General features: G+C 30.0%; 1 long non-coding RNA gene across 1 annotated transcript; it reads right to left on the minus strand.

Annotated features, from left to right (window-relative positions):
- Positions 1 to 2,844: 2,844 nt before the first annotated feature.
- Positions 2,845 to 10,604, minus strand: LOC147813930 (uncharacterized). The gene is made up of 3 exons (XR_015432620.1): positions 7,390 to 10,604; positions 6,717 to 6,761; positions 2,845 to 3,014 (listed from the first exon to the last, which is right to left on the minus strand). It is a non-coding gene; the product is annotated as an uncharacterized LOC147813930 (long non-coding RNA).
- Positions 10,605 to 18,845: the final 8,241 nt, after the last annotated feature.

An 18,845-nucleotide genomic window follows, 5' to 3' on the forward strand; every position in this document is an offset into this window, starting at 1 on the left:
TACCTGAAAATATCATTATACGCGACTAGGGGCGCTTCTCTGTTATGAACTGTTTCTTCGTGTGTATCTGAATAGATCATAATAGGGAAGCACTCCTAACCGTGTATAATGATAAAATTAAATAGATTTCTCTGCAATTTTAATTCTGATGATGTGCTCTAACTTCTTTAGAAGTTTATCGCAACATTTATACTAAATCCTGTTAACTACAACGTTTTTGAATTTGCACATTTCGAATTAAAATGAACTAAAAATTTCATTATAAAAAATTCTGTAGTTTTAGAAGCAAAACTGATTTCTGATTTGAAATCTCCATACTTGATTTAGGCAAAGTATTAGCATAAATGCAACAAAAAATTTGTCCCCTAGTGTTATCGAAAGTTTATTTTTTTCCATCGTAACGCCTGTAAATGTTTCTGCGAAACTTAGTAATTTCACGTTTCTACGTTTAAACTATTGCTGCGCAAATGTATGAAACAGTACAAAGCAAGCATTGGTTTAAGTATCGTAGATAATAAGATAGTATTGTAAATAATATTTAACGAGCTGTTAAAAATTTAAAAATAAACACAGTTGTCATGATTTTTGGGTGGTAATTAGTAACTTGGTGTGAATTGTACGTAATCAACGAATATGTGTTTCCATGAGACTAATTACTTAGAAATCTAATGGTTAGTAGAAAAAAGAAGATGATTTGAAGAGTTATTTATTATCATTATAGTTCTCTAATGCATAAAATCTCGTTATCGATGTATCTATCTATAATTTATCCTTTCGATCGATTTTTTTTCAAAAAGTGAAATTGTGTGATGAATCAAATCATAGGCACATAAACGTAAAATCATATGTTAATAAGTATTTAACACTTAGAACACTTTAAATTTGAATAGTATTTACTGCATCCATATATACGTACAATGAAAAGACAGTTTGTCTGCTCTCTAACACTGTAAAAGAAAATGCTTCTCAAAATTGTGCAAAAATGCACAAAAATAGTTCCAAAATAAATAATAGTCGAATTTGAAAACTTTGTGTATTCGAATTTGAAACAGCATATACTCATTTTCGAGCTTGTCGGGAAAAATGTTTGAGTGGAAAATGTTTGAAAGGGATGTTGGTTGGCTTCCGGCTGGATCCAAACCAAGCAGCTCCGGAATTTTCGTTGTAGGATGTTACAATCACCATCGTTGTACAGAGTCCAAAATAAATACATAAATATATAAGATATCCACTCTGAATAACTTTTAATCCTAATGAACGGATCTTCACGTTCTAGGACTCAATCTTAAGGGCTTTAAGGGGTAACCTCAAATATATTTACTAATTAGGGCAGACGATATTTTAAGTTTCGAAATCAGACACAAAACATACTTCTTTCGAATAAAATCTCCTTTTTTTGACGGATTTGGATTTCTTACTCCCATAATGGAGGGAATAGCTGCAATCTAGAAAACATGGTCACGATAGCCTGGCCAGGAAAGTGGTCCAAAGTTTGGTTCCCTTTATGTTAATTTTATTTTTTGCGTATTTCGCGCATAATAATTAAATTCGTTTATCCAAAAATAATTCCAAGAAAAAAGTAACTTTTAGTAAATCATTATTATTTTTCTATTATATTATTTAGCAAAAGTCGAAATTTTTTTTTAAATGTATCATTACTATTTTTTACAGAATTTAAAAGAATGAAATTTTTACTTAAAAAAATGCAAACTTTGTAAGAAATCGGTCCGAGAAATCAAATTTTAAAAATACGACTCTTAAAAATACGAATCTTGCCAGAAGCCAACGAACAGACAGCTCTCTCATGCATTTCTCCCTCCACTTGCATTTCGTTCAATCCCAGCAAAAACAAATCTGTAGGTCCAGCTCCACAAAACTGCTGTTTGCCACCAGCTAAAGCGACGGGTCTGTGCCGGCAAAAGTCACTTTCAACTGTACTAAAGTGAATGGCTGGCCTTCTGTCGAGCCAACAATACCGGCCTATCGATGGCCGGTAGTACCTAACCCAGCAGTTACTGTCTAAAACGCGCTGGGTGAGTGATTGCCCGACATTTTCCAGTAGAGGGTAATCAATGAATCAATAATTGAGGGCCAGCAATTTATATACACCCAGCAGCATCCCTTTAGTTTATAGAGGTTTACGAGAGGTCATTGACCTAGTTACAGGAGTAATTAAAACCCACAAACCTAATTTTTATTTAATTCAATTAGCTAAATAAATATCTAGCTATCTAATACATTTCTGAATAAATTATTAATATATGAACTAAGAAAATATTTCTAGGTTAATTTTTTCATTTAAATTGTTTTATGCAAAGAATATTTTTTACACAGCTCAACCCCTTAGTCCTAAAGATTTGCTGTGCACAATCTATGCTTCCACTTATCAATACATTTTTAAACTAGGTAAACATATGTAATAATCTTTTCTTTACAGTGATATTCTACTTAAAAGCAGAATAATAAAACTGCTGTCCAGAATTATGAAAATTCTGTATCTCACAAGTAATTTTTCAAGTTTTAACTTGAAGTCAATATATATGTCTATAATAGCTTGTAGTCAGTATATATATGTTTTAAAATAAAAGCTGTGTTCTTAAGGAATCTAGTGATACTATTGTACCCTATACAAAAATAAATACAACCTACAGCCGATAATATTAAGAGGCTGTCCAGAGGTGATCATTTAGTGCGATACTGATCATGAATTCATGTGTTACTGATTATATTTAGTCTTGCAGCAAATTTAACAAAAAATAGGTGTATTGGACAAAAATGTACTAATGTAGCCAGTCATGTAATGAATTGAATGTACCCTGAAATTAGTTAAATGAATAATCAACATTGTCTCTTGCAAACATTTTATTATACAAAGACATATAAATACAAAGACATAACCTTAATCAATACAAATATTACACAAATTTCAATTTAATTTTAAAAATAATAAAAACAACAGAGAAATCATATCTTTGTCTACATAGAATCATTTGGAATAGCACAGAAGAGTTCTCCTGAAAGAGAGGATAATAAAATAAAAATTATGCAAATCGTATATTTTAAAAACATAAGTATTTTTGTGAAAATGAGCTTTTAAAACTAAAATTTCTATCGAAAAGTTTTTGCTTTTATCATTTCATTGATAAATTTTGACTCATCAAATTAGTCTTCAAATTAGTAACACCATGCAAAACATACACCTGTCTTATAATTTAGAAAGATTTTGAACATAAAATTCCTTTCTGAATGAAATTATTGAATATTGACCCACGAACCCATTAAGATTGACAACTAGTACATGAAAATCTAACTGTTAAATGAAAAGTTATTCAGGGTGTTTAATTTTGTGCTCACCTTTTCTCAGAAAATATTTAATTTTAAAAAACATGCAGTTTTTTCTTCATTAATTTTATGGTGCTCAATTTTATTGCATTTAATATTTAAAACAATTATGATATTCTAATGTAAATTATTGTTTCAAGGAAAGGTATAGAAGAAAAATTACTTTTAAATATATATTACTTACATGCACGAATGTATCAATAGTATTTCTTTTTCGCTTTACTTTTATGATTAAATTTTTAATTGTATACCCTTGACAAAAAAAATTTCAAAATTTACAACATTTTTCATATTAAAATAGGCATCAAAACAATAATATGTATTGAATTGAAACCAGAATTGAAACCATATGAAAAAAGGTTGCTCAAAATTTGCTAGTTAAAAAGGAAGATAATTTTACAATTCTGTAATAACTTTATAAATCAATAAATTCTTAAATTACTTTAATGGTGATGCTTTGTGAAATTAATGTTTTCCTCATATAAAAAACACAAGAACTAGATAAGAATAACGACAGATTTGACCAATGTCACGATTTCCGTAATGTCTTTATATAACTGGTATAGATGTAAGACAAAAAATGAAAAGTTTACATAAATATTAATAACATTGTTTACATCTCTGATGAAATTTCTTTTCTTCAAATTTTTTTATTAATTTAGTTCCTTCTTTTAACAAAAAATATTTGTTAAATACTCCATTACTATGCCTAGGAATAAAAAAGGGAAAGGTGCTTCCTAAAAAAAAAGGGTACACCGAGTTTTTAAAGGGCTTTTAATTAACACCGTAAATAGTTAACAAAATGTGTACTATTATGTAACAGCTGAATTCGATTCTTAACAACTGTAAAATTACCATCCTATACCTACTATTTTACATGTATATTTCAAAAAGTAGTTCTCACCCATTATCAAAATGAGAAAAATTTGTAGCTTACAAAGAAAAAAAACATGCTAATAGAAAATCATTGTGCAATAGAAAAAAATATTGTTAAACTTGAAGGCTTTTTCCATAATTTAAACTATTAACTAATAAACGATTAATTAAAAATAAATATTGAAAGGTACATATTTTTAAAAAAAATATTCATTTCAAATTTTTTAAAAAAATCTTTTAATGAACTTATTGATACTAAAAAAATCTTTTTAAAATTTAACCAGTTGAGAATTAACAAAGTAAATATTTGTAATGGTATCTGAATCAAACTTATTAACACGAATAATTTTAAAAGTGTGTAATCATCATTTACACATTAAATTTTTTAAAAGGAATATTATCAGACAGTGTCGTCAAAGGGCAGTGAGGACGGTTGGCCCTTCTCGAGGAGGTACACTGCATTTTTATTTGATACAGAAAAATTAGTTGTCATTTTCTGTAGATTAGAATAGCAGGAGTTGCACATTAACCACTTTCAACATATACTTTTCGAATTCTAGCAAATAAACTCTGTAATAGGATACACACATTATGGGCCACAAATAAAAAGAAACAAAACTTATTTAAATCTAATGAATAATTCAGAGAAAAATTAGACTGAAAACATTTAAACCTGTTTGATTGCCCAAGGACAGGAGCGTTACAATGGGCGTTTCCTTATTATAGACTTTTTTCCCTTTTTTTTTTAAATTGCAGGCATTGGGGGTTGTCCCATTGGCCACAGGAATGCCAGAACTACTACTTTCTTCTCGTTACCCAGTGGGCACCTGTGGTGAAGCAGGGTCGCCCACGTCACACAACCACAACCCGTTTATAGGGCGGAAAGTTAAAAAAGAATCTTTAAAAACTTCAACATTTCAATATGCAATTAAACTGGTTCTGATGTTTTTCATCTCGTTTAACTCATAAAATCGTAAGATTTCTATAATCTTTTTGCTTCTGTCGCACTTAAATGTTAGTTTAGAGATTCCTAATGTGTTTACATTTTAAACTTCTGTTTCAAGAAAACTTTTTTGTTTTTAAAAAGGTAGGTGTATATATTTTTGCCAAATAAAAATATTTTGTACTATTGAAGAATAGATAAATAAGTGAAATGTAGGTGTTATTAACATTATTTCTTAGTTACCATAAATTAAATTTACTTACACATTTTATTAAGAATTTTTTAACTTTTACGGGGCATTTTATTTGCTTGGACTAAAAAATTGTTCTTATCGCAAAAATTTTTTCTACCAAATAATGTCTTAGAAGGCATTCAATATTGTACAGGTTAGTTTCAAGATGCTTCAAATCAGTACTTTGTCGTTACTTTTTTTTCTTCTCTTTAACCTACACGTTTTTAAGCTATGTTAACAAGGTAGGTTTTTAAATATGATTGTGTTTTCACAATCAAAATCTTACTGTACTTAATAAAATTTTTAAAAAAATATTTTATATACATCAATAAAATTTATAAATATAACACTTTTTTTCATTGAATAGGGAAGTGAACGATTAAAATGAAAATTAATAACCATTATTAAAATATAAAACTACATACAGTGACCAATCACTTCTGCGCCACCTCTTTTATGTGCCTTTTGCATATATACAAAGGTTTTCAAAGGCCCTTGATCATTATATAGGAAAATAATAATAATTATAATTCTTTATGCATCATTCAGAAAATAAATATTTCAATTCAGCACACAATTTTTTTTTAAAAGTCTAAAATTTTGATTTTATTTTTTGTTTAAATAGAAAAAAATAATCCCATTTTTTAGAAAAAGTTTTCAGTTTAAAGCAAATAAACAATCTTCGTTACAGATAAAAGGAAATAAGTTACTGGATCTAGTAATACAGTTCATTTTTCTTCCCTATGGGATTTTTTTCACCTTTATTGTTTCTAGGAAGACATTTTTTTTATATGAATTTGAATAAGGTGTCTTATCTATCATACCACCCACATTGAAACCACCATATATACCACCCATATGCTTTCAAAATTTATCTAGCAGTGTCTTTCCCACCACCAATTAAAACGTTAGTTTTTGGTCAAGGAATGTAAAGCTATAGCGATTACTATTACTCAGTTTACGCGAAAACAGAGATGACAAAAACATTACTCAAAATCATTAAAAACAATTAGAAGGTTTAGCCGCTATTCACGACTATTTGTAGTTTTATTCAGCTATTGAAACTTTTCTATCTAGCTTTTCTTATTTGTATGAACTTACTGTTTTTAAAATCTTATGGACTTTTTCTCTTGGTCCCAAAGACTGAAGCATAATGAGAATTCACTGTATTTTATAAATGAATTCGCTTAATACATTAAAATGTCCCTAATCCTTCTTTAAAATCATAATTCAAATAATAATAATTAAAATAATACTTCTCAAAATAATAAATTATTTATGCACATCAAAGATTCTGCAGATGATAAAAGTAATAAAACTTACAGAAATTCATGGTGGACTGGCACAGGTTTACCAACATTTGAAGAGCTAAAAGGGAAAAAAAAGGGTCTTATTTTTATGTAAATATTAACTTGAGATATACAGTAAAAACTTTTTTCAGTAAACTTTTAGCAGAAATTTAAAAAACATTATACAACGGACACCCAGAAAGATTAAGTAAAAATTAGAATAATATTTTTTAGAAATTTGAATGAGAAAAATAACTTGCAGGCTACGAAATTTTATTAACAGAATCGTCATCAATAAAACAACAAAATTTTCTAAGTTCGCCTCTAGGATCACAAAATATAAGGTCAGCGTTTAAAATCTTCCAAAGAGTTAATTGAAATTTATTTTTTTATTTCCACTTAAAGATTCTCCACAAAAAATTATTGTAAATTTAGCTTTCGCTGAATCTGGAGCTTTTCTTATGTGCATGAACTTACTGTTTTTAAAATCTTATACACTTTTTCTCTTGGTCCCAAAAACTGATGCATAAGGGAGAATTCACTGCACTTTATAAATAAATTTGCTTTATACATTAAAATGTCCCTAATTCTTCTTTAAAATCATAATTCAAGTAATAATAATTAAAATACTACTTCTCAAAGTACCTAATATTAAATTAATTATGTACATCCAAGATTCTGCATATGATAAAAGTTAAAAAACTTACTGAAATTCATGGTGGACTGGCACAGGTTGAAAAGCTAAAAGGAAAAAAAAGGTCATATTTTTATGTAAATATTACCTTGTATACAGTAAAAATATTTTACGGTAAACTCTTAGCAGAAATTTAAAAAGTATTACCCAATGGACACCCAGAAAGATTAAATAAAAATTAAAATATTTTTTAGAAATTAGAATGAGAAAAATAACTTGTAGGCCAGGAAATTTAGAATGAGAAAAATAACTTTTCGACCAGGAAATTTTATTAACAGAATTGTCAACAATAAAAAAAAAACACAAAATATAAGGTTAGCATTGAAAATCTTCCTAAGAGTTAATTGAAATTAATTTTTTTATTCCCACTAATAGATTCTCGGCAAAAAATTATTGTAAATTTAGCTTTTGCTGAATCTGAAGCTTTTCTTATTTGCATGAACTTACTGTTTTTTAAATCTTATACGCTTTTTCTCTTGGTCCCAAAGACTGGTGCATAAGTGAGAATTCACTGTACTTTATAAATGAATTCGCTTAATACATTAAAATGTCCTTAATCCTTCTTTAAAATCATAATTCAAATAATAATAATTAAAATATTACTTCTCAAAATAATATTAAATTATTTATGCACATCAAAGATTCTGCAGATGATGAAAAAAAAAAAAGTTAATTGATAAATCATTTTAACTATTAATAAATTTAAAAATTTGTATCAGGGGAATTGGTTGGTAATAGTTGCTTTTCTCAATTTAATTTATGTAAAATAGAACAGTTTCACATAAAAGTCATTTTTGAAATTTAATTTATTTTGAAAAAAACTTTTCAAATTGATTATAATCAAATTTTTGTCGTTTCCATATGGTTCGCCCCCTAGTACAATAATTTAAAATATGTGCGTTTAAACCCTCACTTTGCTGTGGTCAGACTGACAGGCAAACAACAACTATTTTGCTCAAGCCAAAACAGATTATGAAAATAAAATAAGAAAATTATCAATAAAAAAAAGCGGCTAGATTTTTTCGTTAAGCCGTGTTTCAAACTACTCGTAAATTTACGTTTAAATTAGTGTTCAATGGAATCTAATATTAAAGCATATTGTGTCTAATAAACTATTATTAATAATTATATTAGTCTAGTACTTCCATACAAAGCTCAATATAAGGATTTGATATTTAGTTTAAGAAAAAAAAAATTCCTTTAAGTGATAAGATGTAAGTTGTCAATGGAATAAGAGTTGAATTTGGAGCACTTCAGCTACTTGGAAAGTGAAGTTGATGAGAACAGAGGCGCAGTACTTCACCCAGTTGGAAAATAGTAGAAATTTCAATTGCAAGTTACCATTGTTACAAACATGAAAGCGAGATAATTCAATAAATAATAAATACATTAAGTAATAAAACTTACAGAAATTCATGGAGGACTGGCACAGGTTTTCTAACATTTAAAGAGGTAAAAGAAAAAAAAAGGTCTTACTTTCATGTGAATATTAACTTGAGATATACAGTAAAAAAAATTTCGCTTAACTTTCAGCAAAAATTTAAAAAGCATTACACAACGGGCACTCAAAACGTTTGAATGAAAATTAGAATAATATTTTTCAGAAATTAGAATGAGAAAAATAACTTGTAGGTCAGGAAATTTTCTTAACAGAATTGTCAACAATAAAACAACAAAATTTTCTAAGTTCGGCTCTAGGATCACAAAATATAAGGTTAGCATTGAAAATCTTTCAAGGAGTTAATTGAAAAACTTTTATTTCCACTGAAAGATTCTCTGCAAAAAATTATTATAAATTTAGCTTTCAGTGATTTGGAAGCAGTTATAACTTGTTTTCTCAATAGAATACAAGTTAAATTTGAAGCACCTCGGCTACTTCGAAAGTGGTCAAACATCCTTTTAAGAAGTTGTACTTGTAAATAAAATGGTATTATATTCTGTCTATAGCGGTCAGGAAATGATTGTAATTTAAATTGTCAACAAGTACAGAGCTCCTGTAGATTTTAGTACTCTAACTAGTCGAAAAGTAGAAATTTTGATCGCATGTTACCAATACAAGTGCGAGTTCATTAAATTAATAATAAACACAGCAAGAAATAAGAAAACCTATAGAAATTCATGGAGAGCGCTAACAGGTTTTCTAACATTTTTAAAACTAATAGAAAAAGAGTTGTTTGTTATTTTTATTGAGTATGAATTTTGTTTTCATATTGTATTGAACTTTTATATATTTTTGTAATCCCTATAAAAATCGGGCATTATTTTATATGAATATTAACTTGAAATTCACAATAAAAACATTATTCACTTAACTCTTAACAAAAATTATGAAGTAACTTAACATTGATTTCAAAATATAAAAGAATTTTGTAATATTTTTTTTTTGTATAAGTGGGGTTAGCCAATATACAATTAAGTATGAGCAACTGCGTGCTAAAAAACTTTCCATAATCTATATTTTTTTTAGGTTGTTTAAGAATTCACAGCACGATTCTTCGCAATTATTTATATTAACATGTACAAATAAATTTTTCATCTTAATTTAAACTATTTAGTATAAATTATTAAACCTTTACCTATTTTTACACTTGAATTTAGCTCAAAAATTTCATTAAAATGAAATACATATAACAGAAACAATTTTTAATATTACTAACAGCAATTAGTTAACTAAAATCTAAATATTATTTAACATAAAGAAATAAGTTTTAATGAAAATTCTTGATTATTATACAAACCTATTTTCATAATATACTTAGATAAACCTGATTTATATCATATGCTACAACATATTATGAATTGCACTTAAAGAGTCATCATACAACAGAATTTATATTTGTTTTTGGCGTGCTACTGCTCGATTGTCGCTAAAAATTTGGCGGCGATCTTGGTGTTGATAAAACATTTGTCTGTACATTTTCATTGAATTGAATTTAATATTTTTTATTATTCTATCTTAGAAAGGTGTTAATTATGATGTATTAATTGAATAAAGATGATTGCCAATCTAAAACATAGCGCCAAAACAGCACTTCAAACGCGGTTCTTTGTAAACCGAAATCTGCACGTCGTAAACATATTTGAACAATAGTAAATCAAAAATGATTAAAATAATAACTTCAATGTAATAGAAAAAAATAAAACCTTACCTTTTTTGAAAATTATAAGAATCCAACGTGCTTCTTTTTCTAAACAATAAATTCACAGTTACTCGCTCGACCGCTTCACTGGCGGCAGCAGACAACTTTAACTTGGTGGCCCATTAGGTAGATACAGACTGACGGGATGCGGCTGTTTGTAATGTACAGGCCCAACACTTCCTACAATGTTGGCAAAAGTTCATAGGGTGGCCCAGCAATCAACCCAGCTGACAGTAATTTGCACCTTCACTTTTCAATCAGTACCGTCAGTAATTTCGAAGATGGCCAGAACTTATGTTTTTGCTGGGATGTGTATGTTCTGTTTTAATTTTGAATAGACAGGACTTTCAGAATTCGACTTTATTTCGAAGGTATTTTGACATATTTTTTCTGAATTTTGAGAAAGATTTTTTTTTATCGTGTAATAGCTCAAAGTTAGATACATCCATTGCTATAACCTCTTTCTCTTGAGCAATATTTTTTTGTTTTGTACATTTTAATGAAGTTTGGTTTAGATTATTCCTAACGCTACCCGTTATTATATTATGACGTGCGTATCGACAACAACTGTTATTATTTTTTTTCAAAGTTACAAATTACTATCCTTTTTAAAGATATGTATATTTAATCCCAAATCTATAGCGATACTTCAATTACCAGCTCAGAGCTCGTTAAGCTCAAAAATCAATTGTAAAGTTTCCTGCGAGTGTCTTTTCAAAAATAATTCCTTTTCCTTTACATTTCTTAGTTTGCAATGAAGAAGTTTCAAATTGTGAGGATAGAAATAATTATTTTAACTCATACTCACTATTATTCAGTAATGTTCAGTATTATTCATTCATTTCAAATAAAAGAATAGATATATAGACAATTGCATATCGACAATGGCATATCGACAGAATGAAGTAAAACAGATTAAAAAAACGCATCGAGATCAGTGAAATCCTGATGTGTTGGATATTAACTGGTTTAAATTCTACAAAGTAAGTTAAAAATCTAGGTAACACGTAATGGAAATATAATGAATTACCTAATTTAAACCTCATAAACATTATTTAAGCTATAAATAATGTTGTAATAGCAACATAATAATACCATCATGTGTCGTTTTCACCAAGACTATAAAAATGCACATACTATATCATTTATTTTAACGTTAACGATGATAGATTTAGTTTATGATATAATATAGTCAAGAATGAATATTCCTGTCTAATATAGTTAATAATCGTAAATACGAAACTCATCATTTAACCGGTAAAGAGTTAAACGTTTTGCCAAGTTTGTATATAATTCCTTATGCTTGCTAGTTTATAGTTAGTATATATTTTTTAGTTTGTATATAATTCCTTATTTTCTAAGTGGATGAAAACTGTTTTGCTTTGCAGATAAGCAACCAAGTTAAACAGAGTTAATATCAAAGAGCTTTAATAGTACTATTTATTTTAAATTAAAAGTTATATTTTATTATATTACAATACAATCACTTTAAAATTTTGTAATATTTCACATTTTTAAAATAGGAAAAGAAAAAAGGCATTGCAAATTGTAATTCTGCTTGACTTATATATAAATTATTAAAAACAATATTTTATATGATTTATATTTTAAAGCATCTAGTGTTTAAATATTTTTAATTTAAGTGTAATTAAATGTAGTTTTAGAAATTGTATTTCAAATAACTGTAAAAAAAATTTCTACTAAATGAACTGTTTTAAGATTATTTTCCTCACCGTACATAGAAAATGAAGTCTTTATCGATCTGAGCTTAAATAACCTATCTGTTAGCATTTTTTTTTATCAAACATTCACTGTATGACTTTTACAAGTTTGATTTATAGCTTTCATTTCGTTTGCTGCTCACCTTTTACAGCGATATTTAAATTGGAAGCGAGAAAATATATTTTTTCTTCTGGATTTCATTACTTCCTGACACTGATGATTGATTGCTTACAAATGGAAGATCATTTTATTCTCATTTAAAATCTGAAAAATATGCTTGATTGTTCGAGAAATAAATTTCATTACATGCTTTTACAAAATTAATATTAATATTTCAAAAGCAAATCGATATGATTTCTAAGAAGTAGTATAACTTTTCTGTTTTAAAATAATTGTTGAAAGTCTTAAGGTTGTGTTCATGTTTTTAGTAGAAACTAATTTTCTAAAAATAAAATATATTTAATGTTTTTTATTTAGAAACGGAAGTTACACAGAAAAAAAGGATGGTCAAAACTACCAGGACAAGGCAAAATTTACCATCTTTCTGGCTCTATGGGAACACCAAAAAGCTCGGTAATTATTGCCGAAACGTTGGGGTAACGATTTTTGGGAAATCAACAATAAAATATGATTTAATAGTGTGAGATAAAATTTGGTAAATGTGGATGTTTGAAAGTATTTAAAAGAGACCCATGAAATTATTTCACTACTTTTTGAAAAATTCACTAACACGAACTGAAACTATAACTTCATGAGCCTCAACTTAATGTGAAGCAGTGGTATGATAACTTTACCACTGTCAATAAATGACATACGAGGGACAGTTTTGTTTCCTTGCAGCATTATAATTCTGATTGGCCAACTAGATTATGCAGTAGTGCTTACTATCTAAAGTGTCCCATTCTCGAACAATACAGCAGTACTAAGTGTACCCTTTCTACATTCCCTTAAGAATGGCCATAGCTTTTAAAACAACACAGATGTATACATCTGTGAAATGAGAATTGTGTATACATCTGTGGTGTTTTAAAAGTTATGATCTTTCTTAAGGGAACGTAGAAAGGGTACACTTAGTACTGTTGTTTTGTTCGAGAATGGGACAGCATAGATGGTAAACACTACTGCATAATCTAGTCGGCCAATTAGAATTATAATGCAGCAATGAAATAAAATTGTCCTTCGTATGTCATTATTTGACAGTGGCAAAGTCATCATGCCACTGCTTCACAATAAGTTGAGGCTCATGACGACCTTCATGACTGCACTAGACAATGACTCAGACATGACAATTTGAACTAGGGCCCAGTTAGGCTCAAAATTGGCTCAATATGTGTCCTATAAGAACATGCTCAGAGGAACCAACATTGAGATTTCTAGATTTTTCAATATTGATCCTAGAATGACTTTAAATATTGGGCAATAACAATTCCATATATGGTCAAGATTGGCCGAATGATGGATGTAAAATATTAGGTTAATCTAATAACATATATAGGGCAAATATCGACCCTTTGCACCCTTATTGAGTCAAGATTAATGAATATTGGCCCAATGAGGGATCAAGTGTTTTTGCTGCGAGGTGTTTTTGGGTGCCTCTACGGTAAGTTTCCAGAGTTAAGCAATTCTTAAAGTAAAAAAAGGTGCGTTCATAGAAGGTGCTAAGAGCAGCAATTATAATAAAGACTTACAGAATGTTAGCTGAAAGAAAGGCAAGAGATGGTATTTTAATCAGTCGCAGTTAACTTCCTTGAAAATTATGAAACTAACGGCAATGTAAATGTTGTGCATTGAGAAAAAAAGAACTTGGCGTAATTATCTCTTGGGCTCAACATCTTGGCCTATTCCTCGGAAAACTTAATTCAGTTAGTATTGAGCATGGTGAACGTTTTCATCAAGATATCGGTATTAGGGCCGGGATAGCCTGGTCGGTAGGGCGCTGGGCCCATATCCAAGAGGTCGTGGGTTCGATCCTCGCCGGCCGAAGACTCCCCGTGTAGTAAATGGTGACTGATGCACGTTAAATCTGTCGAGTCTCAAAGTCCTCCATGTTCCCACAACAAATCAATACCTCTGGGGGTACTGATCCAGAAGTTTCCTTGTCTTCTGGATTGGTTCAAAATTACAAGGCTACGGAGTTGAACGTAAGTAGTCGTAAGCCCATGAAATTGGGTCGGCTGTTCAACGACGGTTATAAAATAAAAATAAAAAGATATCGGTATTAGAGTCACGGTATAAGAGTCAATGGAGTGCAGTCATGTTGGCCGATTACTGCTGGACACTTTAGCGAGTCATGTCCTAACGCAAACATACAGAAGACAAAAAATTCGAATCGAATACATCTTAGAACAAGGAAGTTTTTTCAGCGTGTATAAAAATGATAAAAGCTAAGTTAAAACTAGCAGCTTTAAAGAAAAAATTAACAGATATCTAATATAAAAAAAATATTTGTAACGTTTTCAAAGAAAAACTCACCTTGTAAGTGGTAGAATACAAACAGAAGCTCACCCTTTGAGAGGTAGGACAAAACAAAGGCTGAACTAATCAGTTTTCACTAGAATTCTGTAAAAAATTAAAAATAGTGCAAATGATATGATAATCGTTATACAAAATCCTGAATAATTGCGTTAAAAATATACAATTGATAGTTTTGCAGTTAATGAATGAGTTGTGTTTTTTAAGTAGATGGAAAAAAAAGAGAAAATAATAAAATTTTTCGCAGGCCTAAAACAAAAAAACTCGGAGTATTTCATTTTAGAAAGGGGTCAGAGAATTTTTAGAGGTGATAATGCCGGTGATGCACCATTCTCTTTTCATTTTTTAAATGATAAAAGCAAACTTATTCTCTCTTTTTGTATCCACTTAAAAAAGTAACTATCACTTCTATTACTTTCTTCTCTATAGTTCCATGTTTTTTAATTTGATTGTTTCTTCTTCTTAATTAGGCTGTTTACATCGGAAGTTCTGGATGGGAATAAAATGGTAACCAAATTTGCTTGTGTTATTCAGGCGATAATATATAACTTGAATTACATGAGGCAAAAAATTTCAATTGAAATATGAGTACTGTATTTCGTCGGAAAATGGTCAATTGGTAAACTGCATATGGTTTTAAAATAAATGTGATACTGTATATGACAGTCAGAAAACGATTAAAACTTATATTGTCGTCAGAAACGGAGCTTCAATAGAGATTTGATTGCTCTAGCTAGTTAGAAAGCGATTAAAATTTTAATTACAAGTGCACACATCGGCAAATCAAGATAAAATTAAACAAAAAAGTACTGTTTTTTTTTGTTCGTGCAAAACAATCGACCCTTTTATTTCAAAATGATGAGACATATTCTTAATAATTATTTTCAAAATAATCTTTATGATTTGTTCTAAAAAATATTATCCTTAAAAAATTACACAGCATTATAATGTATTATTCTTTTCTTTTTTCCCTTCACATTTCATGACAATTAAATAACAGTTCAAATTGCAATTGTGATTGTTAAGGGAATCAAACATATCTATCACTGAAAGAAAGTTATAAATAAGAAAAAAAAAACCTGCAGCAAAAAAGACAAAATATCAGAAACAAGAAACATCGGGGTTAAGCTTTTAGATATCATTGTCCATCTTGTCCATTCCAATATCGGTCCAAGAATGTGACTTAGTGTCCTAGAGCGGGGAAGTGGATACTTACGTTTTCTCATTGCTCGCTCATAAAAAAAAAAGAGAAGAGGATAAAGAAATTTCTCTGTGGAGCGGGTTATCAGAAGATGATATGAAAGATGTCTGACTGCCACCGCTGACGGCGACTGAAATTCATTCTTATATTTCCTTAGAATTCTTCTCTTTCACTACTTTTACGCCTTTTTTTTATATTTATTTGTCTCGCTAGAGAGAGAGAGAGGAAAGTATCGCGTGAAATATGATCAAAATTTTGGCGGCAAAATGACTGAAGATATTTTTAGATGAGAGATGCGTTTATGTCTTCTCGCCAAAAAGAGGTATTATAAACGATGTTATTGCCTTTTTCGAACTGCAAATGAGAGTTATATAAATTTTGAAGTTGACGTAAGACCTACCAAGTTATCATGCATCCAGTAGTGTGCAGTGATATTGTTTTATTTCTGAATCCTTTCGATCTCAATATTTCATTTTGATATGCAGAAATATCTTTAAACTTTCTAAATATCTTTGATATTTAATAATGATCTAAGAGAGTAGTTTCAACAAGTATATATCAATCACCGAAAAAAAGTAATTTTTTTCTTTTTAAAAGTGCAACACAGATGTATTTTTTAGTAACAAATATTTTTGTGGAAATAAAATTAGTCAATAAGTAACCAAACCCCATTATATTAAACATTTTCTTTTTTTGTAAAAAATTTTTTTTAAAAATTTTATATTTTTTCAACTATTTTTATATAATCTGTCTGTAAAATAAACTGGTGTAAGAAATTTAGAGAATTTTCAGACTTGGTCTATTATCTCTAGAACTACTGGACCGATTTAAATGAAATGTGATCTGTACATACATTGATACAATACAAAACAACTAACCATTCAACAATTGTAAGACACACGCATGATCGTGCGCAATACTTGTTGGAGTCTAAAGGTATAAAACAGCGGTAGCAGAATAAACAAAAAAAATGGGTTAATATGGGGTATGGTCCCCTCTTACAGATATACAAGCCTTGCAGCGTGATTTCATACTTGGAATAAGGCAGTTTATCATTTCCTGTGGCGATCGGTCCCACTAGTACAACAACGGTGTCTTCATTCCCTGGATGGTTCTCGGAAGGGTGTAGCGAGTTGCAATTGCCCTCCCCAGAGCGTCCCAGACATGCTCTATAAGGTTGAGGTCTGGAGATCTGGCTGACCAATCCATCTGGCGAATATCCTCACTCTCTAGAAATTTATCGACCAGAAGATTCGTCTATGTGTCTTCGCGTTATCGTCCCTCAAAATAAACTCAAGGTAAATTGAACCTCTGAAAAAGCGACCATAGGGCTCCAAGACCTCATCCCTATACCTCACACCAGTCACAGGCCCTCTTTCAAAGGTATGAAGAGGTGATCGGCCATTCAACATGATAACTGCCCAGACCATTGAGCCTGCTCCACCATAATGGTCTATTTCGTGGCTATTGGGGGGTAGGTAATGAGTCCTTGGTTCTCTCCATTTGTACGCACGGCGAGAATCGGTGTTTAGGTTGAACCGGGATTAATGAGTGAAGAGAACGGCCCCCAACTGATCCATACTACAATCTCTATGCTCTCTGCACCATGCTGAACGGACTCTCCTGTTCGCAGAAGTGAGCGGGACGCAAACAGTGCGTCTTCTTGCAATCAACCCTCTCTCATGAAGTCGTTTGGAAACAGTCACCCTTGATACACGGATTTCTGTAGCTTCATATAAGTCACGAGAGAGCTAAGAATCTGCAGCCCCTCTGTTACGCCTCGCTATGATGGACAAATGGCTGTCTTCCCTGGCCGTCGTGGCTCTTGGACGACCTAGCCCAGGCTTTCTTTCGATGGATCCGGTATCGAGGAGCTGTTTCCATAAGTTACACATGACTCTAGGCGTTAAATTGAACTCTCTACTAATCTGGACCTGAGATTGAACTCCTTCTAGCCTCCCCACAATTCGCCACCTCATTCCATCTTCGAAATGTTGGTGGTTACTCATTTTTACTGTTACAATTTGAATTTAACCTATGTATGCAAAATAACACCAAGAAACTCACCGAGCTGTGCTAGCGAACGAAATGCGTCTTAACTTATGCGCACTCATTAAGCCCGTCTCTCTACTGGCTCCGCCTGCACACAAGTGTACGCTTACGTATTTGATGTACAAGATTTGCATTTTTGTCTAGAAGCAGTGGTTTTACATTCAGTTAAGTTCCTTCCATGAAATTCGATAAAATATGCAAATTCTCTTAAATTATTTCACCAGTGAAATTAAAATAATAGTAGCTATATATTTTTAAAAAAAGGTTTGTGAGTTTCAAGTTTCATTACGTATTTTTTATCGTTAACTTTTAGAAATAAAAAAAATGAATCATAAAACCTTCATAAAATAATGAAGCATTCACTGAACTGTAATCTTAATATATTGCATATTATAAATTCTAATTAAAAGTTCGCTTGATATAAATATCTTTTTTTTAAACTTGCTATATTTTCTCTTTTATATTTTAGCTAACACATATAGGCTTTAAAATGCTGCGGAGATCACAAAAAACTATGCCTTTAATTTTGAAGCCCACTGTCCCACTGAGAGAAAAATATGGTCAAAACTAGCAGGATATAGTTAAATGTACAGCGTTTCTGACTCGATGAACTCGACACCGAAAAGCTGGATTTTTTTTGCCGAAATGCTTCAGTAATGATTTTTGGGAAAATTAATAGTAAAATATAGCTTTATAATACGTAACAAAATATGAACCTTAATTTTAAAAACTTGAATTTCCGTTAAACCATTATACATCAACGAAGAAAGTTCCAAATGAATGGTTTAAATACTATAAATTTTTTTGGTTTTTATTGCTAATAATTCTTCTTCTTTTGCATATATATATATATATATATATATATATATATATATATATATA

Source organism: Parasteatoda tepidariorum, chromosome 3 (assembly GCF_982258835.1).
Source record: "Parasteatoda tepidariorum strain Cologne lab strain chromosome 3, Ptep-v5.0, whole genome shotgun sequence".
Classification (NCBI taxonomy): Eukaryota; Metazoa; Arthropoda; class Arachnida; order Araneae; family Theridiidae; genus Parasteatoda; species Parasteatoda tepidariorum.